The sequence below is a fragment of the Phaethon lepturus genome, unplaced genomic scaffold, assembly GCF_000687285.1.
Source record: "Phaethon lepturus isolate BGI_N335 unplaced genomic scaffold, ASM68728v1 scaffold10998, whole genome shotgun sequence".
NCBI lineage: Eukaryota > Metazoa > Chordata > Aves > Phaethontiformes > Phaethontidae > Phaethon > Phaethon lepturus.
The window spans coordinates 51,887-75,579 of NW_010558300.1; the positions used below are offsets into that span (position 1 = coordinate 51,887).

Below are 23,693 nucleotides of genomic sequence, written 5' to 3' on the forward strand. Positions count from 1 at the left end.
GTAGTATAGTTGTATAATTTTTTTTAGCTAAATGTCTGAGAAAATTTACCCTCTAGACTCCCTACTTGATGTTTTATAGAAATGTGCATCTTAAATCACTGCACAAAAAAAAAATGTTTTAGGATGGAGAAATGAAAATTATTATGGACTGTTGCAAACAAAACATTATACTGAAAAATATTTTCCCTTTTGCTGTAACTGGCACGTGTCAGGGCAACCCCCAGTATCAATACAGGCTGGGGGGTGAAGGGGTTGAGAGCAGCCCTGCCCAGAAGGACTTGGGGGTACTGGTGGACGAAAAGCTGGACATGAGCTGGCAATGGGCACTGGCAGCCCAGAAGGCCAACCATATCCTGGGCTGCATCCAAAGCAGCGTGGCCAGCAGGGCCAGTGAGGGGATTCTGCCCCTCCGCTCCGCTCTGGTGAGACCCTACCTGGAGTCCTGTGTCCAGCTCTGGAGCCCTCAGCACGGGAAAGACATGGACCTGTTGGAGCGGGTCCAGAGGAGGGCCACAAAAATGACCAGAGGGATGGAACACCTGTCCCATGAGGAGTTGGGGTTGGTCAGCCTGGAGAAGAGAAGGCTCCAGGGAAACCTTACTGAAGCCTTCCAGTGCTTCAAGGGGGTTTAGAAGAAGGATGGGGACAGAATTTTTAGCAGGGCCTGTTGCAATATGACAAGGGGTAATGGTTTTAAACTAAAAGAGGGGAGGTTTTGACTAGATCTAAGGAAGAAATTTTTCACAATGAGAGTGGTAAAACCCTGGCACAGGGTAGATGCCCCATCCCTGGAAACATTCCAGGTCAGGCTGGACAGGGTTCTGAGCAACCTGATCTAGTTGAAGATGTCCCTGCTCATTGCAGGGGGGTTGGACTAGATGGCCTTTAAAGGTCCCTTCCAACCCAAACTATTCTGTGATTCTATGATTCTATGGTGTCTGTCTTACATGTATTTTTAATGAACAATACACATGATAAAACAGACCAGATCCTGATGCAGCACAAAACAAGTGCCCTAAAGAATGAGACATGACTCAAATGGCATGATTATTTCTGAGCTGAGTGTCCAGAACGTATTTAAACACCTAACGGCTGCAAACAGGCAACTGATTTTTTTTTTTTTTTCATTCTATGGCAGGACTGGATAAATTGTTTGCTGCTTTTTCACAAACATCTCATCCCTAGATATATCTCTTCCCATTGCAATTACGTTGCATTCGACGGTGTCACAGCCGTGCCCAGCTATGTGAACTCCTACCAGAGGACAGGCTGGCTGTCAGGGAGTAGTGTGCATTCCCTCTTGCCCCTTCTTCCCCTGAAGAGCAGAGTATCTAATTGTCATTTTGGGCATCGGTGCATTCCTAGCAGCAGAACTGGTGGTGCTTTCCACTTCGAGCTGTAAAGGCCGGAGACAAGTGGGAGCCAAGAGGAGAATGAGCTACACCACCTCTTCTAAATAATCTTGGAGTAGAGGTGCAGGCAATCAAAGGATCAAAGGAAAAAGTTGGAAAGGAGAAAACATGCCTGAGGTAGGGAAGGTATCAATGGGGGTGGGGACGGGAGGGGACGGGGCGGGGGTGGGAAGGAAAAGCTCTGTGAGAGAGAAGGAACAGATCTCACGTGAAACAGAGTTTTGGAGGATAAAAAGTTGCTGTCTCCCATCAGTTACAGTTTTGGAGATTAATGTGAGCGAGGCCCTATTACCAGCTGCGCGTTGCTAGCACGGGCGGAAGGTGCACAGGTACGTACCGGCACTGAACCGACCGGCTCAGCTCTGGCCGGGCTGGGAACGGCCGTACCGGCGGGGCAGCGCCCGGCCGCGCCCGCGAAAAAAAAACCCCAGCATTCCCTGCGGCGCGTCAGCACCCGCCAGCGTGACGCAGCACGGCGGTTTTAGGCACCTCCGTGTTTGAGGGAGTATTCGCGAGGTCTAACGGCCCTACGTTCCCCGTATCAGGAGATTTCAAATGCTACCCTTTAAACTTCTGATGATTTTGGTGAAGAGCAGCAGATGCAGAGTCCTGAGGACTAAGCCCCTTGTGTACCCCCACCGTGGGTGCAGGGGGGGAGACAGTGCGAGTTCGGGCCTTGCTGCCTGGCCTGGGTATGGTGCCCGCAGCCATGGGAGTGGGGAGGGGGATTTCCAAGGATGGGAACAGGCAGGGCTGTCATGGATGAATGCTTTGCAAGGGCAGGATTCATCTCACCATCGTTCGATCGCCTGGAATTTAAACATCTAGTCTAGGCCAGCTGTCTGGGCTACCCCTGAGATCAGTGGGGAGAGACAAACACTGTTGGTGTCAGACTCATCCTCTGACAGGCACTTCTCTATAATAATTGGAAAAAAACCTTTAAAACTTTGAACCAGTCTCACTTTGAGGGTATAATCACTAGGGATTAGCCTGATACTACTATGCTCTTTGCATCAAATGACTCTCAAAATAGTGAACACTATCAGTCTGGGCTAGATATCAAAAGCTTAAGAGCTCATCATCCTCCTACCACTCTCTCTGAATTGTCGCATTCCTCATACAAAAGAAAAACGAAGTGCCGTATTTAATTGATATTGAAATAACCACCAAATTGTCACATACTAGTATTTTGACTTCCCTATCTGTATCTACCATAAACAGGACTAAATATGCACGTTCCTTGGTTAGCTCAATATTTACATATGTTCTTGCTCTTCCCTCATTTTATTATTTACATTTTTCTTCAACTACCAGCTTTTCTAACCTTCTGAAATAATCACAGAAGTGACGAGCAGTCTGATGTTACTTGCTGTAATAATCCCCTTGCTTAAGCAAGATTTTAAAGGTTTTTAAATAACAAGCCCAGCAACCACAGCTTACAAAAATAGACTGCAACTTCTTGTCTTAGTCTGAATTAAGTCAGGGAATGGCCAGACCTTAACAGGGGAAGAAAAGAACAGAGGAGCCTCCAGAAAACTAGTGACTCTTCTGTGACATCAAGCTCTACTGGGAAAAGCAGAAGTTCACTAAATTTTACCAATTAGTCTGTAAATGAAAGACTGAAAAAGCTGATCGTCTTAGTTGCTTTTAAAGGAAATCAATTTCTAGCCTGGAAAAGATGCTATCTGCTGTATATTTCTCTACAGTGTGCTATATATTTTTCAAGTTCTGAAAATTTTAGAGTATAACCTACATTGCAGATGCATTTACATTTTGCTGAATGATGATCAGAGGTGCCTTAAACTCCATTGTATATGAACTACAATTAGTAACAATTAAAAAGTTCTACTCTTTGCCATGGGGAAGTAGCCCTGACTAAATAAGTCTTATTAGTGAAACAGTGAGAATATTAGTATGCAAGAGATGCAAAGCTGGGTGTACGTTTTGATGTAGCATTGCTTTTCACTGTAACGCAACCTCAAACAATAATGTCAAAACCTGTTATTCAAATAGTGGATCAATAACATGTATGCAGTGAAGCCTCGTTCCCCGCGTAGATTTAATTTCTCTTACCTGGTCTCTTCTGTAGCTATAAAGAAACCATCATCTGAAGCATCAAGCCAATTTTGCCTCTGTCTCTTGATCACTGGAATGGTGCTTGTCTTAATGGCACTTGCACTGGCTTGCAAGGCCTTACCATTACTCATGTGAACATGGGGAGCAGCATGCTGAAACCATAACAAAAGGGAAAGATATTTGCCTGAGAATGAGCACAATTCTGTTAACTAGTTCTGCTGTAAAGCGCAGCCTACACGCAGCACCCTTCTCAAAAACCAGCTAGCCTTCCTCAGCCAGTACTTGGGCGTCAGATAACACCCTCTGCGCATTGACATGTTTATCCACAGGTCTTAAAGCTCTTTAAAAACTAAATTAACTATTGCTAATGCCATTTTATATAAAGAGAAATTGAGGCATGAATCAACGCCATGAACTAAGCAGTTCTGCAACAGAAATCCATTGATTTTAGGAGAGAATTCACATTTTCTGAGCAAAAACCCACCACCCCAACCAATGAGATATAAGACTTGTTTTTTCATCCAAGTATGGCATTAATCTAATTTGAAAAAAATCCATACTTCACACTTCATAGGTCCTTACTCTGGCTGTCTTTCTTTTTAAATAAAAGTCACTGAATAAGACAAGTGGTTTGGTCCTGCTCCTAACCTAAATGGAAGCAGGGTAACAAAGGTTTATATCACCTTGCTGGTGCCATTGTTCTTAGGTTTGCTCACCAGTCATTACATATCAGAGCTGACTGCAATAAGTCTGCATTCATCTTAATACAGATAACATTACACATAAAACGATGCATTAACTTTCCACTAAACCTTTAGCTGGAATAATTGTGCAACAAGAGAGCAAGTACTCAGATCTAATGAGAGAAGCTGCCTTCTGATGTATGAAAAGGAGAGAGTGAAAATAATGTTTTCTATATCATCTATAGGTAACATTTTGGAAAAATATCCCATGACAAATGTATTTATTTTGGAAATTTGAATCTTGTTTCCCACATAGTTGATTATCAGCACGACTAACTAACAACACTATCTGATTAAGACAAATACAATAGAAGACATTATACAAAGACGAAAGCTGGCTTACTTTCTCTCACATGGATTCAACATCATGTTTTCTTAGGAAGAAGTACTATTTTTGTGGTGAAATAATACCGGTATTCCACCTTACTGGTAGCATTTTTGTAATATTCCTAAAATGCGCACAACGCTGCACACTCACGGGAGTACCCTCTAATTAGGGGACCAATTCCGCAGTCACTGAGTAAGGAAGGGGCTTGTAGCATCCGCAAAGACTAGCAGAACAGAATGCAAAACTGATCTCTCAAATCATGTCGTAAGAACATAACAGCCAAAATAATAAACAAGGGCCTCATTTCTTCTGCACGATTCTTGTGCTCGTATTCAATGCATTCTCTTCACATAATGCCACAACACACCCGGATCCACATCATTTGCTCCCTCCGGTAGGACAAATTTTATGCATTCGACCAAAAGTTCCAATGTTCATTTAGTGCAAATAACTGAACAATCTCCTGTATGATTCCTTAGAATCTAGAATCCTCCTAGATTCCTTAGAACAAAATTCCTAGATTTTGTTACCTAGATTTGGTAACAAAACCAAACAACAACAAGAGCAACAAAACATCAAATTTGAGTGAGTCACATATAACGCTTTCTTAGAGCTAAACTATCTTCCTTTGTCTTAGAGACAAACAAGGTTTATGGTGAATTTAGTTGTTGTTGCACATAGGGCTCTAAATCTATCTTTGCAGTCCCTCTAAATATTTGCCCTTTTTTCCCCCATTTTTTCATTCAGTGTCTAGACTGCAGTTTGGTTTTCACCTATCTTTTTGTATCGGCTTTGGTAGGGAGGAAGAACTAAAGGACATGCTACTAGTATTCAGCTGTTATTTAGAATAAATTCAAGATAAAATACATAGTTTGGATGAAATTAGAAATTCATAAAGGTATTTAACTGTTAATCTGTTAGTGTACAAAGTGAATAGTGCTCAAAAAGTAAGAATTCATGCGTGAAAAATGCTGTCATACATCAAATTTCACACTAATTATTTTTATCTGGCAAGTGCCAGTGCCATACATTACAGAGGAACATTCAAGGTCTCAAATGGCAATTTTTTGCTCTGCTTCCCCAGGCAGAAATGGGGTTATCAAATATAATGGTTTATATTTTTTTTCTCAGGCTCCTTTCTAATACACCACTGAATGTTTCCTTTACTCAGGACAACACACACAGGCAGAAAATGTTCAGGAAACGTACAAGGTACAAAAAGTGTACTTCCTATGGCGTAAACTCTGAAGAACAGTTAAGCCTGATGGAAAAAGTACGTCTTTTTTCATAATACTTTTTCCCCAACAGAGACAGATGTCATTATTAGTTCTGAACTTCTGTTTTGTCTACTTTTATTAGATGTTAACTTGTATTCCAGGCAAGAGAAACATTAGAGAAAATGGTGCAAGAGTTACAATATAATCTCATTTCTGCTGCATCATATTGGTTAGAATTTTCTCTTTTATTTCTCTTCTCCCCAGGTCCTTTCAAGCTATTTGAAGAAATTAATTGCATTTCACTTAAGGACAAGAGAAAATAAGACCATTGTTCTGCAGTCTGTGCTAGGGACCACATTATCTTTAATTTCTAGTTAATCAAAACAATTGAAGTTCTTGAGTAGAAAATCAGTTCATTAGTTCCTCTCAAAAAAGGTATTTACCACTGTGTCTAAAAATGAGCATTCAATGCCACTGTCATACTAATAACAACACCAAGAGCAAAATTAACTTTCATATGAAGTTCTTGTTAAATGCTCTTTTTTTTTAATTATGAAGACTTAAATTTTCCCCTTCTAGCACACACTTATGCTAGAACGGCTATGAAAGCCTCAGGAATACCACCTGTGCTACCACAGAAGCCCTATTCATTCAAAAACCCTGCATGCAGAAAGCTCCAATAACCTCATCATAACGCCGCCACGTGCAGCTAGCCGCTGGCACGTTGACTGTGTACATCACCAGTGAGCTGTGCCGTGACTCTGCCACAAAACCACTGGTACTAAGAGTCCGCACACCAGTGGCAGACCACAGAGCAGCGCCTGAGCAGCAGCAGCTTTACCCCGCCTTGGCTAACTACCCGTTGGACAAATCTTCCTCCATCCTGAGTGACTCCCTTCTCCCAAGTCTTCCCTCATCTCCATCTGGATCCATTCACTGAGATCTCTTGTATCACAGAGTTACCTGGGAAGGGTTTCACCTGCAGGAAGGTCTACATGCTGCAGACTGAGCACATCCTCCGAGAGCTCTGAGCTCAAAGGCAACCTTGTCAAGGTCTTCAACACGGAGGAGTTTATGGGAAGACCGTTCGTTGTAACGTCTTCACTGCTTCACCCGTCCCCCGCTAAAACATCACTCTGTGGGCACCATTCTCAGGTACTTCTCTCACAGGCTGGTGCACAGCTCGATTTTTGAGAGCTGCTTGCAAGTGCTGCTCATCACAGCTCACCTGGCAGGGGCATGACTTTTCCATTTGCATACACAAACCTTCATTTCCCAGTGAGCAAGCAAGACACCTCCAAAGTTCAATGAATGCAATGGTCCCTTTCATGAAGAAGCTACATAAGAATGTGCGTGTCTCTGGCAAATCTTCTGGAAGCAGCAGCGCAGCCTTACTAACTCATTCAGTTGCTTAACTGTAAGTCCAGGTCTTTCAATACAAAGTACACCAGGCATAACACTTTGCTGGGTCTGGGAATCAGAGGAATTAGCTGTATAGCGGCACCGTACATGTGATATGTGCTGTAGCGGCAGCAACTGGTCCAGCAAAGTTTGGATACCATCCAAAAACACCTACAAAGACACTCCAAACACTTTATATTAAAGTGGCAACTTAAGACAGCATCTCTGTTACGCAGGGCAAATCTCCTGTCCTCGCTGGCTCCCAGAGAAATTTCAAGCACAAGGATATTAAGATGCCTGTTGGAAAGTCAGAGAGGAATACTGTAGAAATCCAGAAATAGGTCTCAGACCCCAAATCACAGGCAAGGTTCCTGTCTGTAAGTTTTTCAACTTGTACTGCGATATAAATGGCCAAGCATTTATCCCCTGAGTGCCACCGAAGATTCTGAAAAGACATCCAGCTTTGAAATAAATGCGTAACACCAACAGGGATTGTAAATGTAAAAACTAACGGTGAATGTCTGTGCTGTGACATGCTGTGAACGTTCAACTGGATTATTATAAATTCCTAAGTGGACTTGTATTTATGATCTCTTACATTCTTCTCCATCCTTTCAAAAAGGAAAAAAATCTCACTGCCCTAAACTGGCATTTTTTTGATTTTTCTCTCAACTGTAAACAAAAAATTGAATCAAACAGAGCAAAAGAAGCTCACTGCATGGAGAAAAAAAAAAAAAACGCTAGAAGAAATCAGGCATGCTCAAATGATTGGTAATAATCCACATTGATTGGTTCAATATATTTTTCGTTGACCTAATTATACAGGACATAGTGTAAAACAAGTGTAGAATTACGTTAAGACTAAATCAGGTATTGACTCTGTTTTGCCACACCTGGAGTGTTTTTATTTGCAAAGGCATTAGCATTACACCTCTAGTAAGCATCAAGGTTTGGGGCTGGTTTAGTTCACTGATTCATAGAGATTGGAGATGAATGCAAAAATTACAAAACATGTTCACATGGGTCTCCACACAGCATGGAGTCACAAATGTTGGTGCTAACATGCAGACATACATTCATTTTGGGTATAAAATTTCATTTAAGAAACCTGAAGGCTATTTAAAAAAAAAGATTTTTAAACAACAGATCATATACAAGAAATAAACCAAATAATAGTCAATACAACTATTACTTTTGTTTGAATATCCTGATTTGCTATCAAACCTTTCACAAAACACCTAGAATAGACGCAATGCTGACAATCCAAGTCGTCTGTGCAAGGGGAAGGAAAAAAAGAGGACCGCTGACTTTCCAAAGCATCTGGGCTAAAACATTACAGTGTTCCTAGTATCTGTATTTCATGGAAGCTACACAAAAGCTATATAAACTCTGAATGAACCATTTAATTTTGAAGTATTTATTTATATAAATCAGTAAATCAGTAATGAAAGATTAACCTAGGCATCTATCCACAGAATAAAAGGAAATTTATTTTATAGTTAAAATATAAAAGACCCCCTCCCTCCCCCTCCCTCACAGAGGCCCTTAAAAATTTTTCTGGTTTTTTATTTGTAGGAACAAGGATCTGAAGCAAAAAATAGGGAGCCATCATTGTATTTAAATACAGAAGAAGAACTTTTGTACTGTTCTCAGAACAACTGCTCTTCCTTTTCCTTAGCAAAGTACACTCTATTCCGCATTGGCTTTGATTTAAACATAAATCTGTATCTTCAGAGACAAGATGAGATTTAATGCCTTATGTTATTTCACCACCTATAAATGCAACTTAAAAAGAGTTCAAATACTTTGCCTTGGTAAGACAAAAGCTTTTTTACATCAAAGCATCCGAGGCAGCATACAGATTTGCTGCTATACCTCTCACATTCTGATTGACTAAAGATCATGCTTTAACTTTTTATCTGTTACAATATTAACCATAATCAGTCAGAAAAGGGAACTTTATTTCAGAGCAACCATTTATTGCAGTAGTCATTAAAAAATGGATCTCAGCAGTATTGCCTTACTCTGTCCGGATTGAATAGAAAATCTCATACTGTTTCTAATGCACAGAAGTGTATATATTCTGACTTTACTGACATATTCTACCTACTCATTGGAGAGTAAGAAATTTTCCATTACACATTCAGTTATGTTTAACTGCAGTGAAGGGTGGACATATTGTTATAACCTTTCCACACTGTCTAAACAGAATACTTATTTTTAATTGTACTTTGTTTAAGTGCAATGGACAATTACTGCACGCTGCTTTGACTGCAGAACATTAGTCTGAGCAGTCTGAGTTGTCAGCAGAGAGGTCTGCAGAGGTTCACAACACAGGAACCTCGAGAAGCCAAGTTATTTAAAACCTTTCTCTTATCTCTTTCAAGTTTGGCCACGTTTTGGTGTGAGGACAAATTTAGATAGGCAAAGCCCCCTTTTCTTTGGGTCAGTTTTTAGAGTTGTTTTGATGCATTAACGGAAAAGAGAGACTGACAAAATGTGTTATCTTCAGAGCAAAATTAATAGGAAAAAGAATAAAGGGAAGTGAAGAGTGAAGTTTTCACCAGCTGCAGCATGAACCTCTAGCTCTTTTCCTGACATCAGTGCAGAATGGGAAAGAAATATTGCAAAAATTCTCCATCCCTTACAAACTTTTATAGCAGAGGAATACAGTTAAATAACTCTAAGCATCTTACTTTGAAACGGGTATATTTAAACCAAATTCATGACTAAGAATGATTACATCACATCCAGTAGAAAACATCACTTGTTCCAGACATATTGCTACTATTTTGAAATTTTGTGATCTGTACTCCTTACCTATTTATTATCCATTTCACTGGGGTATTAATGACTATTGATGATAAAGGCAATGAGTTAAATTTATCCTTTGCCCCCTGTTGAATCAAGCATATGTGTGGGAATTTACATGTCCCAGAAATGCGGTCCGTACAGAAGAGGTAATAAACTTGAAAGGACACCCTAAAAACTGTAGGAATGAAAACAAACAAGCTCACATCATGTTTTCTTGTGTTTAATTTTAAAATTTCAAAACTCGCCTCAAAAATTGGTCTTTTTCCAAAAGTGGATAGCCCTCCCCCCAAGTATCTACAGGACAGGCGTGAATCATTCCCAGCCAGAGAGAGATTTTCTTTATGTGAATTTTTGTCCAGTCCTTATCTAACTTTTATTAGGAGTTTGAAACAGAAAGAGACTGAAAACATTTCTCACCTTATAAAAACCGAAGTCAGACACTAAATCCGTGACATTGTTATGCATAAAACTTTTAAAATCACATTTTTGAAGATATATCTGCCTGTCTAAACATTTCTCAGTTTCTGGAACCCAAAATACCAAACTCAAAGTCAGAAACTGGCCTCGCCGGATTGTGATGCAAGAAATTACTCCGTTTATGTTTTGAACGTCAGGTGTGCTCTGACACATGCAATACACATAGAATGCAAGAGATTAACAACATTAATTAGACATAATCAAAAATCACTCCAACACAGAAGACAAGTAAGTGCAACTGGTTTTTTCACCTATTCAAACTGACAGCACTGCTACTTCTTAAGCTGTTCAACCTCACATTTTTTCCAAGATTTCCCATGAAATACAATGGCAGACAGACTCATTTTACCTCTGCAGTGACGCTGAACTTTGTAAGAAAGGATGCCAATGGCTTAGGATACTACTATATCCACTTTGGTTTCAAAGGAAAAATCATATCTATAGATAGATCGATACCTGTAATCTCCTCAATACTTACCATTATTGTTCTTGTTGTATGGCTGGATGATTCTGGAAGAGAAAAGAACCACAGCGTGTTAGAGTATTGTCTTTATCCATAAAAGCCCTATATTCTCACGCTCACCCTGAAGGCTAAGACGCTGCTGTTCAGCTACAACAGCGAACATACCAGAAATGCAGAGATTGGAAAGATTTCTCAAGACAGAAGCATGAGAATCATCACTGGTCCTGAAAATACAGGACAGACTATAGTATGCTGTTAACTGCGCTCATTCTTTTTGCTTAATTATCCTCTTCCGCAAGAAAATATAAAAATGGAACTAATTCATAATTCATGTTTCAAGAAGTGGGGTTTTTTTCATTTTGCTTGTAACATATGGCATCATTTAACATGGAGGATTAGCTCTGCAGAAAAAAAATGCAAATAGTATCAGCATAATTCCATTACCATTTGAAAAAGCTTTATAAAATTAGACTATCCTTTTTCTGAGAATTTTGAGATGGATTCTCAGTTTGAAATTAACAAATGATATTGAGAAGTACAACATCCAGAAATCTTAATTATTCTCTCCTATATGATAAATCAGGAGTCAATCAACTGAACTCACAGTTATATTTATATAAAATTGCTGAGGAATCACAACCAGGCCAATAGCTAACATAGATTTCATCCTGCTGTTTAAATTAAATTACAGCTGCTCTTCCCATCCCGTGTGGTCTCCCGTCCCCCTCCCAAGGACAGAAATCTCATCCTCTTGGGCTTTAAAATGCTACAGTTGTCACATTACAGCCGTGGTGGTTTTTTTTGAAGCAGTATAACTTAAGTAACTAAACATCCTCCTAACCAGTTAAAAAAACTGCAGGAAAATTTGCTGCTGATCTATAAGATGCAAGATGATGCTACTAGCAATTTCAAAGGCTTGCTCAGAAATTTGCGTAAGACATCTATGATTCTATGATTCATATCAGCTATAGAACACAGAGTTCTTAAGGAAGAGACACGTAACAACATTACGTGCAGTTCTGGGTGAAGCGTACTCATTTCTGCAAAAATTCAGTTGGTAGAGTCTCAATTCTGCAAGCGACATAAAGGTACAATAATTACAACGGCTTAGGTGTTCGCGCCCCAGTTCCAAATTGCGACACTTGTGGGGTCCCAACTGGCATCACTAACACAAAGAATTCTCCAGAGGTTTTCTTATTGTTAAAAATGGTATTAAAGAGATTAAAAGGACATGAGAAAAAACAGCTGCACATCTCTTTCTGAAGAAAATGGTAATTACTCTCAAACTGGTGTTTCTCTTCCATTTTGAAGAGTCATCTTAACCAGTCTGAAGGTATAGTTCAGTCACGGATAGAAACAAAGACAAGGCATTTTAAACACCTCAAAGTCTCTAAAAACTTCAATATTTAGCAGTAATTCCTCTATCTAGTTTACATTTACATTTTCACAAGTCTTCATCCTTAATCAAATATAATTAAATACATACATGTCAATAAATGTATTGATAACTTCCCATTGATAAAGGTTCTATAATGTGAAAACCTACCTAAAGCCACTGATATTTTTAGTTGTCAGCTCCTCTTCCAGCCCCCTTTTCCTCTCTTTTTTTCTCACAAAGTTTATCATATATAAAAATACATTTAGGACATGAGGGCAAATTTTAAACTGGTAGTATAAAAATTAAATACTGTGATAGTCTACCGTTTCCTGATACCTGAATATATTTGCTGCTGTTATAAAGTAAGAGTTCTTCACTCTACTGTGATCTTCTCTATAATCTCTTCCATTTTTATCTTCACAGTAAAGTTATTTTTGTTATTACAAGTTTATTTCTTTTTTTGACATCCCAGTGAAATAACATTTCAGGACCTGAATATTCCTGAGGAAACCCAGAGATTGCATTCATGGAGTTATAACCACCTGAATAACTCCTGAGACAAGGACTCATTCCATTTATGTGCCCAACTACCTGGAAGAAAACCCCCAACAACCTATCTCCAAGAGCACAATCGCATTTTCTGAGGAATCCTCAACTTAAGCAGAACTATCAGGTTAAACAAAAAAGATGGGGCTGCTTCTCTCTTGAAATATAGAGATGATACATTGCACAGCACTTCCAGTCACCTCCAAAAAGACCAAAACGAACAAGCAAAAATCCACACTTTATACTTTTATACTCAGATACTACAGTAATAAAATCTTCACTCTTACTCAGAGGTGCTGTGCTTTTGGTGTGGGTTTATACGCCCAATCTATAAAAACTACGCTTAGCCACGATTGCCCCAAAATACTCCATCACCCTCCCAGTTCCACAGACAAGGGAGTGCGAGAGAGAGAGAATCTCCCTACCGGGAACGGAGGAACGGCCGAATGCACCTGGAGGCTGTTACACAGCGTATTTTTGAAGAATACTTTACAGACGCTCCTAATGCAATGCCAACAACTGTTAACTCCAGGATATTACCATATTGATAACCTATCAATAAAACCGAGGGAAGAAGTGAAGAAAGACCTGTTACATCTGCAGAGTACTATCCCTGTGTCGTATCATACAAGAAAAGCATCCACCATTTTTTGCGTATCATTTTCTTTGCTTTTGTTACTGTAGAGACTGAAATATCATCTAAGTTGCTTTTAGACAGACCTGAGTATATCCATAAATAAAAAGCTAAGAAAAGAACTGTTTAATAAGCGCACATAGTCAAAAGATTCGAGGATCTAGCAAAGACTACTAATTTAAGGTGCTGTTGTTACACAATTTATACTCTTACATACTGTGATACCCAAATATTCAGATTATGGAACTGAGGAGACACTGATTTCTTCCAGAGAATAACTACACCCTGATTCGGCAGGATTCTGACCAACATCTACGCACAAATGCACACCGGTCCATTCTCTGGAAAACTTTGCTTTTAAGTAAGGCAACTAAGGAAGAAAGCCTTTGCTTCCAATTAAAAAGGCAGTCATGCAGTATTCAAAAGGCGTGTTTTACAAAAGGTCTGCACACCCTTGCAACCTTCAGTGCAGCTTGAGGGCAACAGAGCTTATTTAAAAACCACAAATGTCTTGGTGTTCAACAGAACAGAAAACAAAACTTTGTTTCTTCCGTTTTATCTGCCAAGTTTTAGAATGCCTTCAGGAATTTAAATAATCAGCCTCGAATTTCAGTGAAACTGGCACCAGTTGGACACTTGGTTTATAAATGAATTCTTACAGCAAATTATTTTGTGTAAGGCAATGATCTGTACTTGCACTTCAGTAGAAAGGAAACTCCAGGACACAGAAAAGTTCTCCCCTTATGGCCAATGAAGTCCAGTGAAGCCGATTACTCCACCTCAAACAGAAATGGTCAGACAATGTCACTAGCAAGGGCTTTTGGTGATGTGATGCCCGTAAATTACAGTAAATGCAACTTCAGTACTGACAAGATGTTTAGAAGTTTAATATTGTGGAGAAATTGATCCACCAATGGCAGAAAATTCCCAAGATGCTCGTATGCTCTTTCTACAACGTTTTATTTGAACTTAAATAGAAATGAGTAAGTTGTAAAAAGAAATTTGCTCACATTAGAAGTTGATTTAGCAACCATACTGACCAATCAAGTGTTTCTCCCTGTTTTTGGGCACTAAGAGACTATAAAATTTCCCACCGTAAAATCATTTAAGGCTAAATCAGGAAAAGTCCACTGCTAAGGGATGGTGCCAGCTACAAAATTGTTTCAAGTTTACATATTATTCCCCAGCAACATTTTTTTTTTTTTTTCCTTTAAGGGGTCTTCAAGCCAGGACCAAAACCACATCTCTAATAACACTCTGGTCCTTTTCCAGCTGTTCATGTGTTATATGTGCTACTCTTTAGTCAGCCTGCTGGAAGGAAACTCAGTTATCTGATATTCATCTTTCTCTTCTATAACAATGCGGTCATCAGCAATACTGAGTGAAAGATGCCCTTTTGTAAACCTTCCACAATAAATACGCTTCAAGATAATGTAATTTAGACATGTGGAAAATAAAGGCAGCCGGGCAATAGCAGAAGTGTTTAGTTTAATCCTAGTAACACCCGCAGCTTATCGTGGTGCGTTAAGACTGTAAAGAACCTTTTCACCCAGGATGGACCACCTTATGAAATAAGCCGAGAAAGGAAGACTCTCTCATTATTTCTTCTCCACTTGGGTTACGAATGTTTTAAGTAACCAAACATAATTGGTTTTTTCCTACCAGTTTGTAGCAATGGAACAAGTGACACTGTTATTTCAAAAGTGTTATTAAAATAATAATAATACGTATTTTATAATCATACTAAGAATGAGTTTGACTTAATTTGAGAAAGACCATTAGTCTCCCTAGACAGAAATTTGCAACACTGGGGAAACAATATACGGATGAGAAAAGCAGAAAGCACAAAAACGTACAAAATTATCACAAAGCATTTTCCCCAGATGCAAGATCTTTCCAGGTACACTGCCTAAGCACTTTCTGAAGGTGCCTTCCCTATTGCATTACGTACTACAGTTGTTAAGAACTACTGCTGCGCAGTCACAGCTTAAAAAAAAAATCAACCTACTTGACAGCAATCATACACAGAGGCACTTTAAGTATGAACTCCAGATCTCAGATCCAGAACATGTAACTCATGAAGTAATACACTGCTAATCCTATTACCCAACAGACAGGATTCTCTTTCTGCAACTTTAATTCTTTAAAATAATACTAGGGGAAGCAGTGATTCCAGGAATTAGGTTCTGGTTATCTGCATTGTGTTTTAAAGGCTAACGTAATTATAGCGTTGTTCTTATTGTTTGCTGTTTTGAGAGCTGATTTATTCTGCCAAGTAGAAAATCCAGTGTTACTGCGATTTCATGCCTACACATTACCTGCACATAGAAAAGGAGCACCGATCCAGCAGCAGAAACGGGGCAGCTCGCTGTGACGTGCGATCCCACACAGCCTGCCCTTCCGCACCCCTGCTGTTACCAGACGTCATCACGTGCTGCGCGGGTGAATACAGAGCTACAATGCTGTATTCCTTTAATAAGCATTCCTCGCCTTAGCACAACAACAGGTGAGTGAGTGATGTATGGCACACTCAAAGTGGTGCATCAAAGCATGAATGTGATTCTAGTTTTCTAGATTCTGGTTTCCATGAATCAAACGTAGGCAAAAAAGCCTTATAAAGCCAGAGACATATTTTTGAAAGAAAGGAAATAAGAGGAAAAAAAAATCCTCTATTTAATTTCTAGTGTACTTCCACCCTTGGAAATAACTCACATTTCACAAGATCTAGTAAGCTTGAGAACTACAGTTGAATGAACGTAGTGTTTTGACTTTGGCAAAACAAAAGCAATCGCTGTCTATATTTAAAAACCCCACAACGCAGTGCTATGCTCTGCTAACGCTCAGGAACAGTTCTTTCTCAGAGGAAATTCAAAAAAATACGGGTTTGCAGAAATGGTTTTGCTCCTTCCACGTCTTCCTGTGACCAAATCCATCATGGAGAAGTCACACTGCTTACCTTTACCCACTGAAAAAATACTTTGCTGTTTGAGCAGTCTTCAGACACAGGATGGAAGACGGTTCTTTTATTCGTAATCAAAGAACCTCAAATACGTGGGAGGTAATTGTAATGTGAATTCAAGTGAAGGTAAACGATGAGCGCACACTTATCATTGCAACACAGTAACGTGTTTTCTCAAGTTTAAGTTAAATCGCGGGGGCGGAGGGATATTTATCTTCTATTTTTTTGGACACAACTATTTTCCTCCTAGTTGATTATTTGTCATGTTAAGTCACAATGTCATTTGCATCACTGGGGTTGGAAGGAATGAAGACCAAAGTGGTGAGGGGGAACCACCAACTCACTGTAAATGAACTAAAGGAAAAACATCGTTTTAAAATACAAAAATTTAAATAGAAAAAAAAAATTATTTGATACATACAAGCACAAGATGTAGCAGCTTAGTTCTACAAATTATTGACAATGTCAGCAGTAACACTCTGGGGTAATTAAGGCCTGCGTAATTTTCCAGGTACATAATCTGGGCTCTGGAAGTTGTCACTAGTTCATCATCTCCAGTGCCACCATTTGTACCTCTGCAAAAACAACTGAATATACTGACCACAGAAATGCAAGCTTTAGAGCATTTTATTTTTCTACTAAATATTTAAAATGATTGCTTCCAATTGGACAGTGAAAATAGAGAGAAATCGGCTACTCTTGTGCAAGTTGCAAAAATTTAAGGTGAAAAGGTTGTTAGGTTAATCTCTTGAGGGTCAGAGATGCCTTCAATTACTTTGTATAGAACTATGCATGACAAGGCTCTTACCATGCAGCATTTTTTATCATGACATAAATAAATGCTCTGAGTAATGTATGTTGGGAAATAACGAAGAGTTATAAACACCCTTTTCATAGTCCTCTGCTACTCCAGTAAATGACAGTAACACAACATCAATTTTTCTAGAGAGAGCTACTTTCCATGCTCATATTTCCAACAATATCAGTGCACACACTTCAGTAAGAAATCTGTAGCCAAATATTTCAGAACATTTGCTGGCTATACCGAGGACCAGAACTAGAATGCACGTGCCCAAAGCAAATTTCAGAAGGAAAACTGGACATGGAACAATATATAACTTTTATTTCTCACTCTTGGGAAAAGCGGGTTTACACAATAAACATTAATGCCACTTTGTGCTTCAGCATGGAAGAAATGGCAAAAGTGGATTCATGCAGTAGCTTGTTTATCACATCTCATTTCTTCTTTTTCAGCTGAAAATCATCCCTATGTAAATGAGGTTTATATCAATTTAGGTAGGTTTATAGTTTATTAAATTTAAGGTTTTACTTTTAAAAGTAATGGATCGCCAAGATGGTTTTGGGTATGCATTCCATGCTGCTAGCCTGCCACGGCAGTAGAACATCTCCATCAAAAAATAATACAACGATGCTCAGACACCTTTGAGGAAAAACAACTCCCCCTGCTGAGAAATTCCATCCTACAGTGAAAACTCCTTCCTCCTAATATGCTCTCCCATAGGGTTATGTGAAGTCAGCTATGATGAAGCACGTATTAGAATGGTTTTCTCTGTTTCGAGAAAATGTGGTGAACGAAAGGCTCCGCTTTCCCTGCTTGTCAGTTCAGCTGCTTCTATTTTCATGTGTTTGTCAAAGGAGAGTCTCAAATTCCCCATGGAAAAACAGGAGTGAAATAGAAGCCTTTCCTCCTTGCTTATCTCCTCAGCAGCCAATACTATTAGTCATAAGCAGAGAGAGGAGGATTGACCAAAATAGTATCTAAGAGAGAAGGTACATTTTTTTGAGGTCTTTCTCCCTTTGCCGATCGCTCGTGTCACTTTCTCATCTTGCTGTGCCAGGCATGTGCGGGTTCCTAGGAAAACGGACCCAAAAATTGCTGTCTCATTCTTAGATACAGCTGCACTCTTCAGTATATTCAGCGACAGAAATTTGACTGTTGAAAGAATCCTCTTGAAGGTATCAGGACATTTCAGCCTGAAATACAGCATTAAAGGTCTGGGAAGGGGAAGAGAGGAGGAGGATCGGGGCTGTTGATTGAAATCTCTTCAGCTATGAACAACCGGCTCTCGTATTTCTGCCCACAAGTCATGAAAACAGCATCAACAGGCTCAGACTGATTTCCATGCCTCGTTAGTGACGGTAATATCTTGGGCATCCTGTGGATATTCTGGTTCTCATGCATGTAACAGTAAGGGAATGCCTGCCAGTTAACAGAGATTATGCTTAGGCAAAATACTTTTACCTGATCTTCCCAAATGTTATATGGAAAATTATCGTTACTCACCCTGCTAAAACAATAGCCTGACGTGAAACTCGACTAGTTGGATGTACTGCTGCTCGCAGGTAAGCAGCTTGTGGGTGAAGTAATCGCTCGGAATAATTTCAGACACTGTAATTTAAAGATCAGATCCAAAATACCTCCGAAGAATTTCACAGTCACACCTAAATCTTCCCATCGTCAGCTCCAGCCATAAAACTGGACACACGTAACATTCTGCAATGTCGTGATTTTCTGAAGACAGTTTTCCTGTTCGAAAGAGACTGCCTTCACTGCTGAGAACCATTTAAATATCCTGGGCTGACTTTCTTTTCAGCAGCAATGGAAATTCTGCATCTCAGAATAGTTAAAAGCACCACCGTGCATATTTCATGAAAACTCCCCAAAGTACTGTGATTTTTTTTCAAGAATGGAAACAAGCTTTCTGTCATTTTTCATTCCATCCTACAGAATGCGAGATTTGCTGTTGTTTGAAAATAAAAGGAAAAACACTTTTCTAAGGACATCCAGAAAAAGTATTTCTCCTACAAGAAAGGACAAAAACAACTACAAGATTTTCTCTCCATCTAGTTACAATCTACAATGCATAAGCAGTGCAATTTTGTTTAGGTCTCTGCCGCCGTATAGATGGGTTCACGCATACAACTACAACTACAACACTCCGCCACCAGTGTCTGACACTTGGATCACTTAATAGTAAGATATCAGGGCACAAACCCCATCATTTGTGAAGAGACTGATGTGCTCCCTCATCGTTCTTGATAAAGACCTAGCGATAGTAGTCAGAAATTACAGACTCCCTCATCCCTATCAGTTGCACCAGACTCTTGCTGGAGGTGCATCGGTGGAAAAATGAAAAGGGAAACTTGTGCTGCATTGGCCAAAATCAAGACTCCAGCCAACATAACACTTCCGTAAGAAATGCTAATCACTTTCTTATTTATTACTCTTAAAAGCATTAAACCAAATCTAATGACGTTTCTCATGATCTCCCCCAACTTCCCCATACAGGCATAAAGAAGTGGCATTTCCACGTTACACTGCTTTATTTCTCAGCCAGTAATTATCATTTTGTTAATAACAAATTCTGTCAAAACACAGCACTCAACTCACCTAGGCAGTAAGACTGACTTTAAATATGCCAATCTAAACATATATTTACACAAGCTTAAGTGACATTTACTTGAACGTTGTAAATTATTGTGTATCTTAAGTAAACCTATTTATATGGCTTCTTTACGACAATTTTCTAATACTGTTGGAAAAAAGCAAACCTGAACAGGCAGACATTTCTATGTCACTAACATTAAGATTATGAAAATAGCAGGAGATAAGACTTAATATAAGCCCACTGTGCTCATTCTTGTTTGCTCATTTCATCAAAGCCTGCACTGAAAGACAGAATATATCATCATCTCCATAGTTGGCTTTCTGGATACTGTTAATTGATACAATGCAATAAACCCAGCAACAGTCAATAGTATTTTGGAACCAAAAGAGCTTTTTGGTATATAGTTACACAAAACCTCTGGAGGTTGGCAAAACCCTTCATTGCACAGGTAGTACACCGTCGTCAGTGCAGTTACACAGAAACCACCATTTCCCAAGTTTATCCGGTCACCGAGTTTTCGCTGTGTACTGAAAGAGAAGCTGAACGCATAAGAGCCCCCAAAAATGTATTTAATACTTACCAATAACGAGAGAAGGGGTTAAATGGCAAATATTAAAGGTAATTGTTTTTCAGTCAAAAGGAACACAGGACCTGTACTGTTGGGAATCATTACTACTGGTTTTGATTGTTTTAGAGAGTTGCGCTTTCCTTTGCATTTTATTTGCACTTTGAAGGCTTTTAATTAAAGAGAGGGGCTAGGATAAGAACCGAAATAGCCATTTTTAAGTACTAAAAGAGCCGTTTTTACACTAACAAAGTACAGACTTCAGTTATTTAGGATATCCTTTCTAGTAAGTTACGTTTTCGCAGAAAATAGATAAGCAGAAATAATTATCTCCTAAAGCAATGATTTACAGTTCTCAATACTAATTTTTCAAATTAGATGTTGTTTTGTGCAAACCGCCTTAACGCAGTTAGCTGACTGTTTGGTACAAACTAATCGGTGCGCCTAATGACTGGTTTTATGAACTCTTTACTTCGAAGAGAACATCTGTACTAAGTAGAAGAAAAATTTTAAAGGCTTCCAAGCATGCCTCCTTGTAGGGACATTATCATAATAATATTTACCTTGAACATATTGCTACAGCCTTCTCTGCAGCAGAGATATAACATCATCTTTATTTCCAGGTGAAAGTCATTCACCACTCAAAAATCATACGGAGAGTGCAGTCTAACGGCCAGCGTTGGCGTTGGGGGGAAGCAGCCTTCGCTCACAATCCCACCTAGTAACTACCAGACCATCCCTGCAGAACTTCACACTCCAAGATCACTGTGGAAATTCAGCACTCATTGCTATGCAAATTAATGGCATCACCTTTTCTTTCAAGTACAAGCCACATGGTTGCCATCTTGGTCCACTGAACAGCTCGTGTTGCCGTGCATGTTATTTGCCTACTGTGTAATGGCTGTTTGCATGCTGAGCAAAGTGACCCTCTCTTCTGCATATACTAAATATCCACTTTGTGTCAAAGTATGTAGTGATTTCTACCTAGGTATTATTAAATGTAGATCTTTTTAACAGTAGATATTTTCCTTTCAAGATACAAATAGCGTTGGCACTGACAGAAAAGCATGATCGTTATGTGAAGATGATGGATAATGGATCAAGTTTTTCTTCCTGTATCTGGAATACTATTTCTATTGGCTTGTCTAAAAAGAGAGTGCCTCGACCTATTCTGTGAAGCATGAAAAGAGTCACCTCTTTGGTGCAGATCGTGTCCTGAACAGTCTATTTCAGAGCCTAACTTCTTTTGGATTTCAAATCTCAACAACCGTATTCAATTACAAAACAAGTAAGCTAATGGCTTGCAGAAGTTACGTCTCACAAAAAGAGAGTTCAGGAAACGCAAGCATTTCTTTTCTGTGCAAACTAATTCTATCCTGCTGGATTCTCCTCTTATTTGGACATGAGGTAAAATTGTTCACAGCTCCAGTTGAAAATCTTTACTTTTGGTAATAATAATAATAAAAAAAAATATCAGTAAATCAGTAAGACTTTTCAGAATAAAGAATAAAGATTATTTGAGAAAAGTTAGCATTATCCACAAATTTCCATCCTACTTTTGCACAGCTTCATATCTGATCACCATTTGCACCATACTGTAATGAAGTGGCTGGATACACTAAAAATCACCTCTGGCACTGCACAGTGTACAGGAAAAGCCTCTCTCCTGTACCTCTGTGACACCTCTTTTCCTTCCTCCTCTGCAAGTGGTAAAAATGTAGGGACAGTCTCTTTCTAAGGAGCTCCTAGCTTCCACCCGTCCTTACTGCCAGGACTACTTCATTCTTATTTTAACAGACACATCTGCAACACGCAAGATGCCAAAAGCTATCTTCTCTCTATTACCAATCACGCTGTTGAGAATCCAGATTAAGCTGTGTTTAGAATTCACATACTAGCAAAGAGTTCGGTTGTAAACTAGCAGGTCCAGTATTTAACAATTTAGCTATCTATCAAGTAATTTAGCAGAGTAATTCAAAAGGTCTTGCGTATCTCTGCAAAATATGTCTTCAAACAAAAATGCAATGCAATAAACCAAAACAAAGCATTAACTGTATCTCTCCCTTTACTAAATTTGTTTTATTTCTTTCTTGTCCTTTTATACAGGGATGAAGAATTAGTAAGAAAAATGGTAAAAACAAAAAAAAAGTTTGTTTAAAAGATGGCATTAACATACCCATGTTCAATTAACAAGCACCATTCGTTGCATTAAGAATCAATGCTATAAATATGCTATTTGTATCTTACATTTCTGCTGGTCTGTACCCCCTCATTTAATCTCATTTCCTAAAACGGTGTTCTCCAGAGAAAGGTCATGAAACTTCATTATTTCGGGTCCACAGAAAGTTTTGCAATTCAGCAATGTAAAGAATATTTCTTTTATCTTCCTTCACATACCATCAAGACCATTATGATGGCTGTAGTTTCTTTTTCCCAAAATACTTAGTGAAGAGTGATTGGAGGGTGCAAGCAGACGTTTTGCACTTGGACTTTGAAGGCTTGGCGTTGACCTGATTACATTGGGTTTCACTGCAGGATGAATCTCTGTTTAAGACAAAAGAGAGAGAGATTGTACATATTTGATGTAAATAAATAAATAAATAAATGAAAATAGTCTATTCAACATTACATTTACATTTCTAGGGAAAGGAAATAAAGTTTCTTCAGCACGAGTGAGTTTACAAGACCTTGAATAACAATTCAAACAAGAGTCTTCATACCTACAGTTCTTCCAAATATGAAAAAATCCGTTTCACTTCAGATTGCCTGAGTTCAAATACTCTGGTGTAGATGTGTTAGGATTTCAGAGACTGAAGAGTTAATACAAATCAATCTGAAACAGGTCTGTGTTTACATTTTCCTATGCAAATAAAAGCATTTTACTATAGTGAAACCGCCTCAATACCTCAAGCAATTCAGTATTTTCTGTCACAAGTTGCAAGCGATCATCCCAAACACAAGCCACCGGGTGCAAGAAGTCGGGGAGCCAGGCGCAGCAGGGCTCTGAAGGTAAAACTACCCCAAAACTGCAGCAGGAACACAAAAATTGTGAAGACTGCACGGGGTTCCCCAGGTACTGCTGGGCTCCCACACGGAGCATTACTGGGGGGTTCCCAACATCCCAGAGCATCTAATACGGTTGACGGAGTAGGAGAATTTTGGAGAAGGAGGAAGAAAGGAGGGTAAGAGGCAGCGAAAGCCGTCTGGCCGGCACACTTCGGGGCGGGCAGCCGCTGCGGTTGCCGAGAGCCGATGGAGTTGTGCGGAGCC

The 23,693-nt window shown here is 39.3% G+C and overlaps 1 long non-coding RNA gene across 1 annotated transcript in view; it reads right to left on the minus strand.

Annotated features, from left to right (window-relative positions):
- LOC104625402 overlaps positions 1-22,968 on the minus strand; it is a 38,268-nt gene extending 15,300 nt beyond the window's left edge. Inside the window, exons 1-3 of the long non-coding RNA XR_738080.1 lie at positions 22,821-22,968; positions 10,947-10,978; positions 3,486-3,640 (exon numbers count right to left, since the gene is read on the minus strand). This is a non-coding gene — a long non-coding RNA (uncharacterized LOC104625402). The remainder of the gene's footprint in view (positions 1-3,485; positions 3,641-10,946; positions 10,979-22,820) is intronic.
- Positions 22,969-23,693: the final 725 nt, after the last annotated feature.